This window comes from Panthera pardus, unplaced genomic scaffold (genome assembly GCF_024362965.1).
Source record: "Panthera pardus isolate Hobbes unplaced genomic scaffold, ASM2436296v1 HiC_scaffold_11, whole genome shotgun sequence".
In the NCBI taxonomy this organism is placed as follows: domain Eukaryota; kingdom Metazoa; phylum Chordata; class Mammalia; order Carnivora; family Felidae; genus Panthera; species Panthera pardus.
The window spans coordinates 73,167,472-73,187,015 of NW_026526666.1; the positions used below are offsets into that span (position 1 = coordinate 73,167,472).

Below are 19,544 nucleotides of genomic sequence, written 5' to 3' on the forward strand. Positions count from 1 at the left end.
GTAAAGATCATTGATATATTAGCAATCCATTTCCCATGGATAGGAAAAAACAAAAACAAACAAACAAAACCTCTTAGCAAATATGGGTTAAAGGAAACTTCCTCAAACCAAAGGGTAGACCATAAAAACCCAAAAACATTAAACTTCATGGCGAAATATTAGATGTAACCTCCCTAAGATCAGAGATATGACAAAAATGCTTACAATTACCAATTCTCTTCACATTGTTCTAGTTGTCTTAGCTAGTGCAATAAGATAAGAAAAATAGATGTAAACTATAAGAATTGGTAAGGAGGAAATAGAACTGTTAGTATTCATAGATAATATCACTATCTATGTGATATTACATCATTGTTTACAAACCGCACGAGGAAATAAACGTCTAAAAATTATTAGAATTAGCAAAGTTATAGGGGTGCGTGGGTGGCTCAGTCAGTTAAATGTCCAACTCTTCATTTCAGCTCAGGTCATAATCTCACAGTCTGTGAGTTCAAGCTCCTCATTGGGCTCTGCACTTACAGCGTGGAGCCTGCTTGGGATTCTTTCTCAATCTCTCTCTCAACATAATAAATAAATAAACATTTTTTAAAAAATTAAAAAAATCGGGGTGCCTGGGTGGCTCAGTCGGTTAAGCGTCCGACTTCAGCTCAGGTCACGATCTCGCGGTCCGTGAGTTCGAGCCCTGCATCGGGCTCTGGGCTGATGGCTCAGAGCCTGGAACCTGCTTCAGATTCTGTGTCTCCCTCTCTCTCTGCCCCTCCCACGTTCATGCTCTGTCTCTCTCTGTCTCAAAAATAAACGTTAAAAAAATTAAAAAATAAATTAAAAAAATAAAATAAAGGGTGCTACCAAATGCCTCTAAAAATGCTGTAGAAAATAAAGAATTAGCAGAGTTGCCGAAAATAGGGCAATACACAAAAACTAATCATATTTCTATACCAGCAAAAAATTATAAGGTGGGATTTTTTAAGATATAATTTGCAGTTGAATTTCAAATATCTAGAAATAAATCTGACAGAAATTGTGTAAGACCCTTACACAGAAAGAGTAAGACACTATTAAGAGAAGTTTTAAAAGACCTAGAAAAAATGGAGGGATATGTAAATGTACTTAGTTTTCTGAAAATAGCATTTCTCCCAAATTAATTTGTAGTTAATGGGCTCCAAATCCAAATTCCAAAAGTATGTGCATATAAATGCATGTGCATGTAATTAATTTGACAAGCTGATGCCAAAATGTGTGTGGAATTGCATGGGGCCAGGAATAGCCAACAACACATCCTTGAAGAAAAGGAACAAAATAAGCAGACTTGCTCTGTGAGATATTATGACTTCAGCAAAAGCTACGGTAATTAAGACTCCATGGGACTGACACCAAAACAGGCAAATAGACTAACAAAATTAAGTAGAATACCTAGAAAAGTTGATTTATGACTGTAGAGAAGTGGAGAATGGATGGTCTTTGCAATAAATGCAATTGACACAAATAGATATACGTGCAGCTATAACTTGCCTCCTACTACACATCATACACAACAAATCAATTTCAGACAAAACTACAAAGCTTTTAGAAGGTAACGTAAGAGAATATCTGCATTTCACGAGGGTAAGGAAAGATTTCAAAATCACAAAATGAAAAGCATTAACTGTTGATAAATTAGACAGCATTAAATGTAAGAACGTCTATTTATCAAAAGGTGTCCTCAGATAGGTAAAATGCAAGTCAGAGTGGAGATAATATTTGAAATACATATAACAAAGGATCTGTATTTAAAATATATAAAGAACTCATTCAAATGATTAGAGAAAGAAATCCCAGTAGAAACATCAGCAAGAGACTTGAACAGACATATCATAAAGAAACACAATTTTCCAATAAACATCCTTTCCAATAAACATGTTTTTCCAAAAACATCCTTAACCACAGTAGTCATCATGGAAATGCAAACCAAAACCATGCTCTCCAGACTAGCTACAATTTAAAAGTCTAAAAAGGGGACACCTGGGTGGCTCAGTTGGTTGAGCAACTGACTTTGGCTCAGGTCATGATCTCACAGTTCGTGAGTTCAAGCCCCATATCAGGCTCACTGCTGTCAGTGCAGAACCTCTGTCTTTGGATCCTCTGTCCCATTCCTTCTCTGCCCCTCCCTGCTCACACTCTCTCTCTGAAAAATAAATAAACATTTTTAAAAAGTAAAGAAGAGGGGCGCCTGGGTGGCTCAGTTGGTTAGGCATCGACTTCGGCTCAGGTCACGATCTCACAGCTCGTAAGTTCGAGCTCCACGTCAGGCTCTGTGCTGACAGCTCAGAGCCTGGAGCCTGCTTCGGATTCTGTGTCTCCCTCTCACTCTGCCCCTGCCCCGCTCACACTTGGTCTCTCTCAAAAATAAAAAAAATTTAAAAATGTTTAACAATAAATAAATAAACAGAAAGTAAAGAAGTATGTTTAAAAAGATAAATAAAATTCTAAAAAGAAGTGGTGGAGAGGATGTAAATCAACAAAAGTTCACTGGACTTTGTAAACTTACAGAGTGTAAAAAAAAATTTAAAACAATGGGCATGGGGGCACCTGGATGTTGGTTGAGCGACCAACTCTTATTTTGGCTCAGGTCATGATCCCAGGGTCATGGGATTGAGCCCCACATCAGGCACCATGCTGAACATGGAGCCTGCTTAACATTCTTTCTCTCTCCCCCCGCTTTTGCGCTCTAAGAACAAAAACAAGGGGCACCTGGGCTGCTCAGGCGGCTCAGCGTTCGGCTCAGGTCGTGATCTCACAGTTCATGGGTTCAAGCCCCATATTGGGCCCTCTGCTGTCTGTATGGAGTCTGCTTTGGATCCTCTGTCTCCCTCTCTCTCTGCCCCTCCCCTGCTCTCTCTCTCTCTCAAAAATAAACATAAGAAAAGAAAAGAAGAGGCAAAACTCTCTCTCTTACTTGCAGATTATTTTCAGATAATCTGAATAGCCAGAAAAATCTGAGGCAGGACAATCACTAGGAAAGCTGTTAGAATTAATAGAAAAATTTCAGGACAAGTCTTCTTAAAACCAAGTATTTAGTGAGATGGTCTGATACAAAAATAACATATAAAACCTAAGCAAGGCATCTGAGTGGCTTAGTCAGTTGAGTGTCTGACTCTTGACTTCGGCTCAAGTCATGATCTTAGGGTCATGGGATCAAGCCCCACTTTCGGCTCTGTGCTGAGTATGGAGTCTGCTTAGAATTCTTTCTCTTCCTCCCTCATCCTTTAAAGAAAAAAGAAAGCCTAAGCCACAGAATCCACATCAATAAAATAGTGATTATGACATTATAATCATAAAACAATTTATGTAATAGTATTTAGCAAGATGCTTGTCACATAGTATGTCTTCAGTATATAAATCACTCTGAGAGAGAGCCAAGATGGCAGAACAGCATGGACATTTTTTGTGTGTCTCGTGTCCACGAAATACAGCCAGACCACCACTAAGCCATCCTGCACACCTAGAAAACTGATCTGAGGATTAACGCAACAATCTGCACATCCTGAACCACAGAACTCAGCAGGTACACGGCGCAGAGAGGTGAACTTGGGAAGAGAGAAGCCACCGAGAGCAGGTGGTACTTTTGCGTGTGGAGAGAGGACGGAGACGGTGGGGAGAATACGGGAAAAGCACCCTCCCCAAAAGCAGCTGGAGAGAAAGTGGAAAATTGGGAACAGCTGCAGGGACTAAACTAAAAAGGGAGAAAGGAGAGGGTTTAAATTCCATTAAGACCGTAAACAAGGGGAGCGCAGAGTCTGCAACTCCGTGGCCCCATACCTGGCGGTGCTCTGGTGGGAAGGGTGAATCCCCAGGAACAGAGTGGGGTCCAGGAGGTTCTCAGGCCACACGGGAAAAGCGGTTCCACTACTGGAAGGACATTTCGTAGAGACTGTTGAGGCCACCTGGTCCCAGCAGACCCCAGAGAACGGCCACATTCACTGGTGCTGGGTCAAGGTCATTGAGGGGGAAGCCTGGTGCCAGATGTGTGTTGTGATTTTCCATTATCCCTGAAATGCTGCTGCTACACTATCTCGCGAACTTTTTCTGGGGCGGGCCGGCACCTGGCCGCGGTCTCTGGACATCAGCAGCAGCACAGTCTCGCGAACTTTCCTGGGTGCGGCCAGCATTCCGCCACTGCTCCGTGAGACCCTTGAAGAAGGGCGGAACAGGTCAAAGCCGCAGTCCTTCGGAAGTAAGGGGCCAGGGAAAACAGCCGCATCTGAGACAAAACTTGGGAGAGAGGTGGTACTGGCTGGGGCCCAGTCACAGAGTGAGCAAGCAGGGAGTGGACGAGAGCTGGAGACGGAGGACCGGCGCGCGATTGCTGATCCGGGAGAACAGACTGGGTGGCTGGGTGGTACCATTTTCACCGCACCCGCACATGCGCAAACGCACCTACGAACCCCGCAACCATCCACCCCAGTAGGCTAGCAGCGCCATCTAGTGGAGAGAGGAGCTGTTACACTGAGCCCTGCCCAACTGGGCCAACTTGGTTCTTCATCTCACCGGGGCTTAATTTAAAGACTATAAAGAGCTACATAGACTGACTTCCAGGGGAAAACGAAGCAATTTCAGTCCTACTTCAATCTGTTAGCAGGTTTATCTATTCAATTTTTTTTCTTTTTCCTTTTTCTCTTTTACAAGTCTTTTTCTTGAATACAGAAAGAAAAAAATTCATTTTTATTTTCAATTTTTATTAAAAATATATTTCTTTAATTTTTATTACTATATTTTTTACTTTTGTGTAAATTTTTTCAAATTCTACTTTACTTCCATCATTTTATTTTAGTCTACTTCAGTGTACTCACCTTTTCAAATTTCAGTTTCCTTTTCTCTTTCTTTTTCTTTTTTCTTTTTGTTTCTTTTCTTTTTCTTGAATGCAGAAAGAGAAAAACTTCATTTTTACTTTCAATTTCTATTAAAAATATTTTATTTAATTTTTATTACTATATTTTTTGCTTTTATGTAAATTTTTTCAAATTCTATTTTACTTCCATCATTTTATTTTAGTCTACTACAGTGTAGTCACTTTTTCAAATTTTCAAATGATTTTTTTCTTTTTTAATCTTTTTTCTTTTTCGTTTCTTTTTTCTTAAATACAGAAAATGAAAAAATTCATATTTATTTTTCATTTTTATTAAAAATATTTTCTTTAATTTTTTTCTACTATATTCTTTACTTTTGTGTATATTTTTTCAAATTCCATTTTACCCCCATCATCTCATTTTAGTCTATTTCAGTGTATTCATTTTTTCAAATTCTCAAATGATTTCCTCCCCCCCCCCCCCGCCTTTTTTTTCTCTAATCTGTCAAACCACTTTCAACATCCCAACTAAAACACACCTAGGATCTAGCATCATCTATTCGATTTGTGTGTGTGTTTTTTTAATTTTTAATTTTAATTTTTTTATTTTAATTTTTTTAATTTCAATTTTTCTACCTCATTAATTCCTTTTCTCCATTTAAAATGACAAAATGAAGGAATTCACTCCAAAAGAAAGAGCACAAAGGAACAACAGCCAGGGATTTAACCAACACAGATACAAGCAAGATGTCTGAACCAGAATTTAGAATCACGATAATAAGAATACTAGCTGGAGTCGAAAATAGATTAGAATCCCTTTCTGCAGAGATAAAAGAAGTAAAAAATAGTCAGAATGAGATTAAAAATGCTAAAACTGAGATGCAATCACAGATGGATGCAGCAGCGGCAAGGATGGATGAGGCAGAACAGAGAATAAGCGATATACAGGACAAATTTATAGAGAATAATGAAGGAGGGAGATTAAGGCAAAAGAGCACAATTTAAGAATTAGAGAAATCAGTGACTCATTAAAAAGGAACAACATCAGAATCATAAGGGGTCCCAGAAGAGGAAGAGAGAGAAATAGGGGTAGAAGGGTTATGTGAGCAAATCATACTGGAAAACTTTCCCAACCTGGGGATAGACAAAGACATCACAATCCAGGAGGCACAGAGGACCCCCATTGGATTCAACAAAAACTGACCATCAACAAGGCATATCATAGTCAAATTCACAAAATACTCAGGCAAGGAGAGAATCATGAAAGCAGCAAGGGAAAAAAAGTCCCTAACCTACAAGGGAAGACAGATCAGGTTTGCAGCAGACCTATCCACAGAACCTTGGCAGGCCAGAAAGGAGTGGCGGGATATATTCAGTGTGCTGAATCAGAAAAATATGCAGACAAGAATTCTTCATCCAGAAAAGCTGTCATTCAAAATAGAAGGAAAGATAAAAGTTTCCCAAACAAAAATTAAAGGAGTTTGTGACCACTAAACCAGCCCTGCAAGAAATTTTAAGGGGGACTTTCTGAGGGGAGAAAAGATGAAAATATATATATATAAATAAATAAATACCAAAAGCAACAAAAGATTAGAAAGGACCAGAGAACACCACCAGAAACTCCAACCCAACAAGCATCATAATGGCAATAAATTCATATCTTTCAGTACTCACTCTAAACGTCAATGGACTCAATGCTCCAATTAAAAGACATAGGGTAACAGAATGGATAAGAAAACAAGATCCATCTATATGCTGTTTACAAGAGACCCACTTTAGACCTAAAGACACCTTCAGATTGAAAATAAGGGGATGGAGAACCATCTATCATGCTAATGATCGACAAAAGAAAGCCAGAGTAGCCATACTTATATCAGACAATCTAGACTTTAAAATAAAGACTGTATCAAGAGATGCAAAAGGGCATTATATCATAATCAAAGGGTCTATCCACCAGGAAGACCTAACAATTGTAAACATTTATGCACCAAATGTGATAGCACCCAAATATATAAACCAGTTAATCACAAACATAAAGAAACTCATCGATAGTAATACCATAATAGTAAGAGACTTCAACACCCCACTCACAGCAATGGACAGATCATCTAATCAAAAAATCAACAAGGAGGGGTGCCTGGGTGGTTCAGTCCGTTAAGCGTCCGACTTTGGCTCAGGTCATGATCTCACGGTCCGTGAGTTCGAGCCCCGCGTCGGGCTCTGTGCTGACCGCTCAGAGCCTGGAGCCTGTTTCAGATTCTGTGTCTCCCTCTCTCTCTGCCCCTCCCCTGTTCATGCTCTGTCTCTCTCTGTCTCAAAAATAAATAAATGTTAAAAAAAAATTAAAAAAAAAATCAACAAGGAAACAATGGCTTTGAATGACACACTGGACCAGATGGACTTAACAGATATATTCAGAACATTTCATCCTAAAGCAGCAGAATATACATTCTTCTCCAGTGCACATGGAACATTCTCCAGAATAGACCATATACTGGGACACAACTCAGCCCTAAGTAAGTACAAAAAGATTGAGATCATACCGTACATATTTTCAGACCACAATGCTATGAAACTTGAAATCAACCACAAGAAAAAATTTGGAAAGGTAACAAATACTTGGAGAAGTGAAGAACATCCTACTAAAGAATGAATGGGCTAACCAAGCAGTTAAAGATGAAATTAAAAAGTATATGGAAGTCAATGAAAATGATAACACCACAACCCAAAACCTCTGGGACGCAGCAAAAGCAGTCATAAGAGGAAAGTATATAGCAATCCAGGCCTTCCTAAAGAAGGAAGAAAGATCTCAGATACACAACCTAACCTTACGCCTTAAGGAGCTGGAAAAAGAACAGCAAATAAAACCCAAAACCAGCAGAAGACAGCAAATAATAAAGGTTGGAGCAGAAATTAATGCTATTGAAACCAAAAAAATGGTAGAACAGATCAATGAAACCAGAAGCTGGTTCTTTGAAAGAATTAACAAAATTGATAAACCACTAGCCAGTTTGATCAAGAAGAAAAAGGAAAGGACCCAAATAAATAAAATCAAGAATGAAATAGGAGAGATCACAACCAACACAATACAAACAATAATAAGAGAATATTATAAGCAATTATATGCCAATAAAATGGGTAATCTGGAAGAAATGGACAAATTCCTGGAAACATATACACTACCAAAACTGAAACAGGAAGAAATAGAAAATTTGAACAGACCCATAACCAGTAAGGAACTCGAATTAGTAATCAAAAATCTGCCAAAAATAACAAGAGTCCAGGGCCAGATGGCTTTCCAGGGGAATTCTACCAAACATTTAAGGAAGAGTTGACACCTATTCTCTTGAAACTATTCCAAAAAATAGAAATGGAAGGAAAACTTCCAAACTCTTTCTATGAAGCCAGGATTACCTTGATTCCAAAACCAGACAGAGACTCCACTAAAAAGGAGAACTATAGACCAATTTCCCTGATGAAGATATTAGCCAACTGGATCCAACAATACATTAAAAAAAATTATTCACCACAACCAAGTGGGATTTATACCTGGGATGCAAGGCTGGTCCAATATCCGCAAAACAATTAACATGATTCATCACATCAATAAAAGAAAGGACAAGAACCATATGATCCTCTCAATAGATGCAGAGGAAGCATTTGATAATATACAGCATCCTTTCTGGATAAAAACCCTCAAGAAAGTAGGGGTAAAAGGAGCATACCTCGAGATCATAAAAGCCATACATGAACAACCCAACGCTAATATCATCCTCAATAGGGAAAAACTGAGAGCTTTCCCCCTAAGGTCAGGAACAAGACAGGGATGTCCACTCTCACCACCATTATTCAACATAGTATTGGAAGTCTTAACCTCTGCAATCAGACAACACAAAGAAATAAAAGGCATCCAAATCAGCCAGGAGGAGGTCAAACTTTCACTCTTCACAGATGACATGATACTCTATATAAAGATTCCACCAAAAAACTGCTAGAACTGATTCATGAATTCAGCAAAGTGGCAGGATATAAAATCAATGCACAGAAATCAGTTGCATTCCTATACACCAACAATGAAGTGACAGAAAGAGAAATCAAGGAATCGATCCCATTTACAGTTGCACCAAAAGCCATAAAATACCTAGGAATAAATCTAACCAAAGAGGTGAAAAACCTATACACTGAAAACTATAGAAAGCTTATGAAAGAAATTGAAGAAGACACAAAAAAATGGAAAAAGATTCCATGCTCCTGGATAGGAAGAACAAATATTATTAAAATGTTGATACTACCCAAAGCAATCTACATATTCAAAGCAATCCGTATCAAAATAACACCAGCATTCTTCACAGAGCTAGAACAAATAATCCTAAAATTTGTATGGAACCAAAAAAGACCCCAAATAGCCAAAGCAATTTTGAAAAAGAAATCCAAAGCAGGAGGCATCACAATCCCAGACTTCAAGCTGTACTACAAAGCTTTAATCATCAAGACAGTATGGTACTGGCACAAGAACAGACACTTAGATCAAGGGAACCGAATAGAGAACCCACAAATGGACCCACAAATGTATGGCCAACTAATCTTTGACAAAGCAGGAAAGAATATCCAATGGAATAAACACAGTCTCTTCAGCAAGTGGTGCTGGGAAAACTGGACAGCAACATGCAGAAAAATGAACCTGGACCACTTTCTTACACCGTACACAAAAATAAACTCACAATGGATGAAAGACCTAAATGTAAGACAGGAAGCCATAAAAATCCTCCAGGAGAGAGCAGGCAAAAACCTCTTTGATCTTGGCCGCAGCAACTTCTTACTCAACACATCTCTGGAGGCAAGGAAAACAAAAGCAAAAATGAACTGCTGGGACCTCATCAAAATAAAAATCTGCACAGTGAAGGAAACAATCAGCAAAACTAAAAGGCAACCGACAGAATGGGAGAAGATATTTGCAAACAACATATCAGATAAAGGGTTAGTATCCAAAATCTATAAAGAACTTCTCAAACTCAACACCCAAAAAGCAAATAATCCAGTGAAGAAATGGGCAAAAGACATGAATAGACACTTCTCCAAAGAAGACATCCAGATGGCTAACCGACACATGAAAAAATGCCCAACTTCACTCATCATCAGGGAAATACAAATCAAAACTATCATGAGATACCACCTTACACCTGTCAGAATGGCTAACGTTAACAACTCTGGCAACAACAAATGTGGGCAAGGATGTGGAGAAAGAAGATCTCTTTTGCATTGTTGGTGGGAATGCAAGTTGGTGCAGCCACTCTGGAAAACAGTACAGAAGTTCCTCAAAAAACTAAAAATAGAACTACCCTATGACCCAGCAACTGCACTACTAGGTATTTATCCAAGGGATACAGGTGTGCTGTTTCGAAGGGACACATGCACCCCCATGTTTATAGCAGCACTATCAACAATAGCCAAAGTATGGAAAGAGCCCAAATGTCCATCAATGGATGAATGGATAAAGAAAATGTGGTATATATATATATATACACACAATAGAGTATTACTCGGCAATCAAAAAGAATGAAATCTTGCCATTTGCAACTACGTGGATGGAACTGGAGAGTATTATGCTAAGTGAAATCAGTCAGTCAGAGAAAGACAAAAATCATATGACTTCACTCATATGAGGACTTTAAAAGACAAAACAGATGAACATAGGGAAGGGAAACAAAAATAATATAAAAACAGGGAGGGGGACAAACCATAAGAGACTCATAAATATGGAGAACAGAGGGTTACTGGAGGAGGTAGGGGGTGGGGATGGGTTAAGTGGGTAAGGGGCATTAAGGAATCTACTCCTGAAATCATTGTTGCACTATGTGCTAACTAATTTGGATGTAAATTTTTAAAAAAATAAAATTTCATATATATATATATATATATATATATATATATATATATATATATAATCACTCTGAGAGTGATAGTTTGGTCATTTGTTTGAAAAGCTTGCTCTGAAAATAACATTTATATATAGTAGGCAATAATTTTGTTTAGACTCAGTTGTTTCTGTAAATGAATGGAATATTCTGTGAATGACTGGAAATAAACAGTCGGACATGTTACATAGTTCGGATCATATGCCCAAGGCATTTTGCTGCCATCTGGTGACAGTTTATCTAAAACTTACAAATTTTGAAAGCTCTTCAAAACACGAACTGCAAACCTAACCCTCTGAATTACAGTAGGTCTCGTGGCACTTTTTGGCCTAGAGACAGATGCTGACCTTACAATCTCAGGAAATTCAGTTGCCAACTACAGGCAGAAATTTGAGAGCCGAACTTACCAAGCAAATTCAGAAAATACCTCAAGGAAAAATCAACTATCTTTTGTTTCTGGTTATTTGCCACATTCTAAAACCTAGCCCGAGGCAGATGTGGCTAAGAGTTCATCCAGCAAAGGGTATAATTATTCTGGGATGGGACAAGTGAATGTGAGGAATGGGGGAATCTGGCTGAAGTGGGCTTTGTGACGTCAGTGTGAAAAGCAGGGGCTCGGGAGCTAGGAAGACCTAGCTTTGACTCCTACCATCATCATCACTTACAACCATATGACCCAAAGTAAATTTCTGATCCTCAACTCATTTTTTTTTAACGTTTATTTCTTTTTGAGAGAGAGAGAGAGAGAGGGAATGAGTGGGGAAGGGGCAGAGAGGGGGGCAGAAAGAGAGGGGGACAGAGGATCCGAAGCAGGCTCTGCACTGACAGCAAAGACCCCAACGCAGGGCTCGAACCCACAAACCGCGAGATCATGACCTGAGCAGAAGTTGGATGCTTAAACGCCTGAGCCACCCCAGTGCCCCTCAACTCATTTTCTGATCTATAAAATATGAATAGCACTTATTTGGCAAGGTGACTAGGAGAAAATGTCAAGTTCAGTCCGTTCCACTCCAAAGCATGTTCCCGTAACACAAAGGAGCTCCCATGTGACCAGCATTAGGGCAAGGATGTTGTTATTGTGCACATGTTGCACTTCTCCATACACAATTTTTTCCCACACTGTTATTTTCAGTGCCTGATTTTACACAGCGTGAGATTTTTCAGTATGTGGCATTCTCGCAGGCGTTGTCTGTCCTTAGCTAACCACCGCCCCCACCCCAAAATAGCTCTCTTCCCTGTCCTCCAGAAACAGAACTAAAATGCAGTAATAATAATAATAGCTCACTTTTTTAGTATTTACTGTGTACCATACTCTTTTCTAGGTGCTCTATTTATATTGCCGCATTTCATCAAATCTAAGATACCGCCAGTTCTAAGACGCATCATTATTTTATGCACTAAGAGAGAAAACACTATGCCATTTAAGTTATAATACCATGCTTTCTTATCACATTAAGTTTTTATCGAACAGGTATTGAAAGAGTTTTCTTTGATTTTTAGTATATATTACTCCTGTGCCTACATTAAAAGGAAATAAATTTGTGAAGCGAGTAAGTGAAATAAATACATAAAGATGATGCTAAAACTTCTTTATGTTCAGAGTCTGACTCTTCTGAATTACATTTTGACTCAGGGTTGTCAATTCACAAATCTACAGGCAATTTACAATTTATTGCCTTCCATGCCGTTACGAGCACTAAAATACAGCATGTCTTAAAGGATGCTATGTGATCTAAAAGTTCTGGGCTTTGACTTCAGGTTTGCAAGTATTTATGTGTACCTGGCTTACTGTGGCTCCCTCTTCAGGAATGCTGCTGAGGACATTTTATTTAGGGTCTTCCCCACCCCTCCGCTCAACCCTTTCCTTCCTGGGAGTTAAAATAGCACTCCTCTATTATCTCCAAGATCATCTTCTGACCCACTGACACCCATTCTGCAAGTTTTGTTGTGTAAGTTTTTGATATTTGCAAATACACAGTTAATGATTTTATCGCTACTGCCACCTGGCCAAAAAGATTGCAAGCTGTCTGTCATTGACTTCGAGAAATACTCCATTTTCAAAGGTCTAAAATATGGAAAAATGTGCATCAAAAAATCAGTAAAATGGGCAAGATATTTAATCCTTACAACAACCCTGTGACATAAGTCCCACTATTATCTTCATTCTGTACATGAACTTAACGCACAGAGAAGTTAAATAACTTGCCCGGGGATCACAGAGTTTATCAGTGGAGCTAAGGTTCAAATCTGGGAGTCGGGCCCCAGAGCCTATACTTTTAAGTACCACTCTGCTTCCGGGTTCTATTCCTATTTCATCAAAGTTTTGCTCTAAAATATCCTAGGAGCAAACATTTACGCTATTCTCCCAAGTTACGCTACATGGTGCAGATCATAATCAGAAAACCCCAAGGCCAGCTGCTAGGTTTTAAAGAATTTGGATATCCATATGGAAGGCCACTGGCAAAACTGCCTTTATTTACCATATCTTACAAATCAGAAATGTTTGTTCATTTTCCCCCCTGCTTGTACTCTTACCTGGTTACATTTTCCTTGAGGTGGCCACCTCTCTCTCTCCGGATCCAGCATTCTCCCCATTGTTCTAGCCTGGAGAACAGTGTAGCTTTGGAAAATGGAATTCCTGCATCTGGGGAAAGACAAGGGTTAAGTCTGATTGTATATAACCTTCCGGAAGCTCTGGTGCTGGATCTAGGGATCAGGGATGAGCTGAGACGAAAAAGGTCATGCCTGCCAAGGGATTCGAATTACCACTATTTAGTCTTGGACGAAACACTCTCCATGAGACATTTGGACTTGTTTTCTGATGGGAACCTTCAGATAATGTCTATCTTCCCCAACGAAAATGTAAGCTGTATGAAAGCAAGAGCCATGTTGCTTTTCTCGCCATCACACCCCCAGCACCCGCAACACTATGTGATGCACTGCTATGTAAAAACTAAGTAAAAACTGAAATTATCTTTAAACACATTTTCTCAGTCATGTTTGCTTTCTTTTATTTTTTTTTCAGTTTTATTTTTGTTTTGAGAGAGACAGAGACAGAGACAGCGCAAGTGGGGGAGGGGCAGAGAGAAGGAGAGAGAGAATCCTAAGCAGCCTTTGCACTACCAAGCACAGAGCCCAATGCGGGGCTCGAACCCGCGAAACTGGGAGATCCTGACCTGAGCTGAATCAAGAGTTGGACGCTTAACCAACTGAGCCACTCAGGCACCCCTATTTGCTTTCTAAATCAAGACCATAAGGAAGGGAAATTTTTAGATACACAGACTGCCAAGAACTTAAAAAAAAAAAAAAAGTAGATGGAATAAGAGATTCCTCCAAACTTTAGTCAACTGAATACACTAAAGGTTATCAAACTTGTTTACCCTTCCAAGCAGTCAAAAAAACTCTGAAATCATGCTGTCTACATAGACATTTTTTATTACTGCAACATACACATCCACTCTCACTCGACCAACTTTCCTGACTGCCTCTTACAGAAACTTCAGAAGCCAGAGATAAAGTCAGCTTCTGGAGCTGACTGGGGACACAGGGCTAGAGACACCCTAACAACAGAGCAGATACTTCATACCACTGGTCATCAGGAGTGAGGCCAAGGACTTGAAGATAGGGCTGGGATATGATATTCTTTGCCTTTGGCCAAGTTTCCCTATAAAGTTCTAAGGGGAAAAGCATTTTGCATGTCATTCAAATCGAAAATTGTTTGCCTATCTCATAGTCCATTGGTATAAGATAAGGACAGTGCAGCAATCAAAAGATACTGAGAAAGAAAAATCTAAATTCATCACACTTTAACTATAGAAGTAGCCTAAGATCCCTGGATCATAGAACTAGAAGTTATATAACTACTGTTAGAGTTACCACCTGACTGTTTATGAGCTGAGTTACACGCCTTGACTTGGAATTATCTTGACTGGCCCTCACCTGTGTGTATCCTGTTTGGCATCTCCTCTTCATGGAAATTCTGGGAAATGCAAGAGCCATGAATCTGTCCCTTGTTCCAACCAAAGATTAGCATTAGGGTTGAGGTTCTGAAGACCGTTAATGGGAAATTCAAAGAGGGTAAGAAATTAAAACAAGATTGTCTGAAAAATCAACCCTCTCTCTTTCTTTCACTTGCTCTCCCTTTCTGTTTCTCTCTCTCCCTCCTCCACCATCTCCCCAACCCCACCTCACTCTTCAGTGCTTCTCAAAGTTTTCCACTGAAATACTTGTAGAATGTACATGTCCACAGACTCCTACAAAGGGTCTGGAGAAAAAGATGAAGGCACCTGCTATAAACAAAGTTCTCATAAAAATCTTTTATTTTATCTTAGAATTTGGTGCAAAGTTTGAAATCGGACTTAGTAAATCTGTTTTTCTTAAATAAATATTTTCTGCCCAGGAAGATGTGCCATGGCACACTGCTGTCTATCTTTGAAGATTCGGTTGCACAAAATTTGAGAAGTATGTTCCCATATCTATAAAGAACTCTAGCTATGGTTCCTTTAGCACAGTAATTGGTCTATCTTTTGAACAGCGGGTGTTCAATACATGTTTGTCGGGTGAATGGATATCATTTGGAAAGGTGACCTTTAGATCTGGGAGGGGGAAAAAAACAACAACAACAAGTTGTTCTTGACCCAACCTAAGCAAGCCCAAGCATTTCAGCAGTATCACATATAAAAACAAAATGAAACAAAGCAAAAACAAATACGCCAAACTGGAATTCATTTAAAACCATGTTTTTGGAACCATCCCAAAGGCTTCCCTACCCAGACACAAAGCAAGCAAAATGTATTTATTAGTACCTCTTAAATATGCTCCAGTCAATGCAGAACCTGGGCCATCTAGATGGGTGGATTCTGAGTCTGGGAATAAGAATAAAAAAGGAAGAAGCCTGAAAGTCACTATTAGCCCTGCTCTGGTCCTACTTCTGTGCCATATATTTATTCTTCTCCCTTTCTGAGTTTGGAGCAAAGAGAAATTAGTGGTTTCCCCAGGCCCATGATCTCAGGGGCCAGAGGGTGAGGATGAATTCCTACAGTCCACAGGGAACTTTTTCAAAACACACATATTTGTCTTAAGTCAAACCCTCCAACGTAGAGGTTGGAAAAACTCTCCAGGTTTTCATCGGATGAAACTCTTGGTTAGGAAGTTAGTGCCTACTGGCCATTAGGCTGCAGGCAAACTTTATTCGGGATACACCAAAGGCAGCCCAAGGTAAGAGGCACAGCAATGGAAATTTCAATTCCCACTCGTCCAAAATCCTCATCCACACCCACCTCATGTATAAAGCATTTTCTAATGAGGACAGAGCAACTGGATTCCACCTTCCCCCTCAAAAATGTTTATCTCTTCATTTCTCCCTTCCGTCAAATCCACCTACTAAACAAGAAAAAAACAAGTAGATCAAACTAATTTTTTTTAATGTTATTCATCTTTGAGAGAAAGAGACCAAGTGTGAGCAGGTAAAGGGCAGAGAGAGAGGGAGACACAGAACCCAAAGCAGCCTCCAGGCTCCGAGCTGTCAGCACAGAGCCCAGAGGTCAAACTAATTTTTAAACGCCCAGCTTAAGTGGCATAGTATTCAGTGGACTGTCCAAATACGCATTTTCATGAATAGTAAAGTGTGCCAGCTGCCTTAGTTCCTAGCAGATATGGCTTCAAAACAATAGACAGAATGCTACTGAAATATTAAACATTATTATAACAGGAAGATGAATGAAAATTCAAGGATCTTACTCTTTTCCATAGCTGAAGTCCTGCCTTGAGCTTCTCAGAGAGACTGTGAGGTAAGTGTGAAGTAAAACAAACCGAGAGTGGTGAACCTTTGACTTGCCAAGTCTCTTCTTGCCTTGTCTTGCCTCCATAAAATATCCACAAGGAATATAAAGATTGAAGCCCATTCGTCACCTAAGAACTTCACCTCAACTTTCAGAAAATCCAACTCGAGAGTTCAAGCAAAATTTCCCCCCTGCTCTTTCATCAAAAAGTGAAGTGAGTTGTGGCACTATGTAAGAGCAGAGTGAATGATCCTGGTACAGGACAAACTCTGCGAAGGGAAGGGAATTACTTATTCCTCTTTGTATCCACAGAACTAAATTCAGTGACCTAACTCTTCATGAATGTTTGAAGGATGGATGGATGGATGGATGGATGGATAGATGGATGAGTGTATGGGATGAGTGTATGGGAGGATAGATGAATGGATGACTGAATAAATGGTATCTGCTGGAATCAGAGATGTGTATGGGATAGGAAATGCCAAAGTATCTGAAGAAGTTCAAAAAGAGATGTGAACCTGACTTCCTCTTGATCCCCGTTTGTTTTACCTGAGCACAGAATAAGATCTGAGTCTTAGCTATGAGCTGGCATGACCCAAATCTTTTCTTAAAATAGCAAAGGAGGACAGGAAAGAGATGGGAAGAGGGACCACATCAAGACAAGTGATCGATTCCTTGACCAAGCTGGTGCACAAGAGTGATACATAATAAAAATCTAAGAGAACCCTTTCAATAGCTGTTCAACAAAAATTCAATGTGATAGGAAAGCACTGTGTTTCAGTTTAATTGGCAGGTTTTTTTCTTTGTGTTACATAAAATAATGTGCACATAAATCTGACATTTTGCTCTTAGTTGCAGTCCAATTTCATTAGGACCACCAAAAAGATTATACAGAGTCACCAGCTTTGCAGCCCATCCCAGATCATCCACACTTAATCTCTAGTGTTGCCTTCTGATGTGTGGACTGAGCCAAAACTCCGGGACACAGAATTCCACCACCTGAGGCCTTGGACCTAGATGAACCCTGGGTAAACCCAGTCACTGACTCAGCACCAGTCAAGCAAAGTCTTTGCAGAAAAGGAGGACTGGTTATTATTTCACTATGATAAGGCTTACAAAATCAGGATCAGCCATGTACAAACATATTCTGGAGAAAGTCTCTTGTGACCTATACATTAACTGAGACATTTCAGGTCAGGGTCCTACGAGAATAGATGAAGGCTGACTATTCACAGAGGAGAGATTAAAGAAAGCAAAGTTCGTTGTTTTCATGATAAATACAAAAAGACTAGAAACTTTCCTTTAAAAAATAGGTTATTTGCTATAAATGAAAGGTGATATCTATGTGAATGCAAAGGCAAAGAATCAACAGTTTTTAAAAGGACTTTAGGAGCACCTGGCTGGCTTAGTAGAGTATGTGGCTCTTGATCTCGGGGTTGTAAATTCAAGCCCTACACTGGGTGTAGAGATGACTTAAAAATAAAATATTTTTTAAAATTAAAAAAATAATTAAAGAACTTTAGATCAGAGGCTCAGAGACTTAGCTCAAGGTATAGAAAATAAATAGACAAAAACCCAGAAAGAACCAAGCTAGGGGCGCCTGGGTGGCTCAGAAGTTGTCCAACTTCGGCTCAGGTCATGATCTCACAGCCTGTGAGTTCAAGCCCCACGTCAGCCTCTGTGTTGATAGCTCAGAGACTGGAGCCTGCTTCAGATTCTGTGTCTCCCTCTCTCTCTGCCCCTCCCTGCTTGCACTGTCTCTCTCTCTCTCAAAAAAAAAAAAAAAAGAAATATTAGAAAAAATCTTTAAAAAAAAAGAATCAAGCTAATTAAACTAAAAGAAAAGGTAGCGTGAGAAAAAGAGTTTTAAAACACATTTTGAGATTGATTTAATTTCCATCTTGAAATTCTCCCAATTAAATAGAGGCAACAAGCTACTAAAGCAGGCCCTTCAAAGAAGTCACTTAAAGGAAATCTCAGACCTCCAAGTGAGATCTCTGCACTGGCCTTCCTAGCACCAAAAAAGGGTTTAAATTAGAAGCACATTGGTGTGTCTTTGCATGTGTTATTATACAGTTTAGCTAATGGATGTCTAAGGCGGGAAGGACAGTTAGCAAATTCATCAATCAAGATACTGTTTATAATTCTCTTATAAAAGGAAACCATTTGCCAATTTAAATAAGTGCCTCAGCCAATTTCAAAAAGATCTCAGTCTAATTTAAATGATATTCTAGCATTAGCCTATTCTTGTTATGAAAAGCAAGAGTGATATAAATCATCTGCCCCCACCCCTGGGCACAAATGATTTTAATAATGTCAGGGCAGTTCAGGAAAAAATGATGGGTCTTATTAACAGATGTGTGAAAAATAATTTGCCTATTAGATGACAGTTTTCTCTCTTCCTTTCTAGCAAGGCCTGCAGATGAGAAGCAAATTACAAGTACTTTAGGATACTGAAACTCTTCTGTCAGAGACAGGTTCAGAAGGTCCTCTCTCATATCAGTTTTTAAGGCTCTAAAGGACCGATAAACCCAGTCTCATGGAAGTCTACTTATAAGAAATCTTACAGTTCCTAATTAGAGAAATGATTTTTTTTTAATTTTTTAAACGTTTATTTGGGGGGGGTGGTGCAGAGAGGGATGGGGAGAGGAACCAAAGTGGACTCTGCACTGACAGCAGAGAGCCCTATGTGGGGCTGCAAGCCAGGAACCATGAGATCATGATCTGAGCCGAGGTCAGACGCTCAACCAACTGAATCACCCAGGTGCCCCAAGAGGGAAATGAATTCTTACCAACAGAGTCTATGTTCCAATAATTTGCAGGCATCATATCCCTACAAAGTTGCCCCTAAGCAAGATGTACGTACTTCCACTCCTCTTAGAAAAGAGAAACACTCATCATTAAATATCAGTGATTTGTATAATGACTCAAAGACCCAGTTGTCACCTCAGGTTAGCAAAAGAAAATCAAGTAATGACATTCTCAAAAGAATAACCCTATCATCTTACATCTATACAGAGTTTA

General features: G+C 39.4%; 1 protein-coding gene across 1 annotated transcript in view; it reads right to left on the reverse strand.

Annotated features, from left to right (window-relative positions):
• The window catches only part of CFAP144 (cilia and flagella associated protein 144), a 175,647-nt gene extending 160,839 nt beyond the window's left edge, over positions 1–14,808 (reverse strand). Inside the window, exons 1-2 of the mRNA XM_053896539.1 lie at positions 14,680–14,808; positions 13,276–13,384 (exon numbers count right to left, since the gene is read on the reverse strand). The gene's annotated coding sequence lies outside the window, so the exon portion shown is untranslated. The remainder of the gene's footprint in view (positions 1–13,275; positions 13,385–14,679) is intronic.
• Between the last annotated feature and the right edge of the window lie 4,736 nt (positions 14,809–19,544).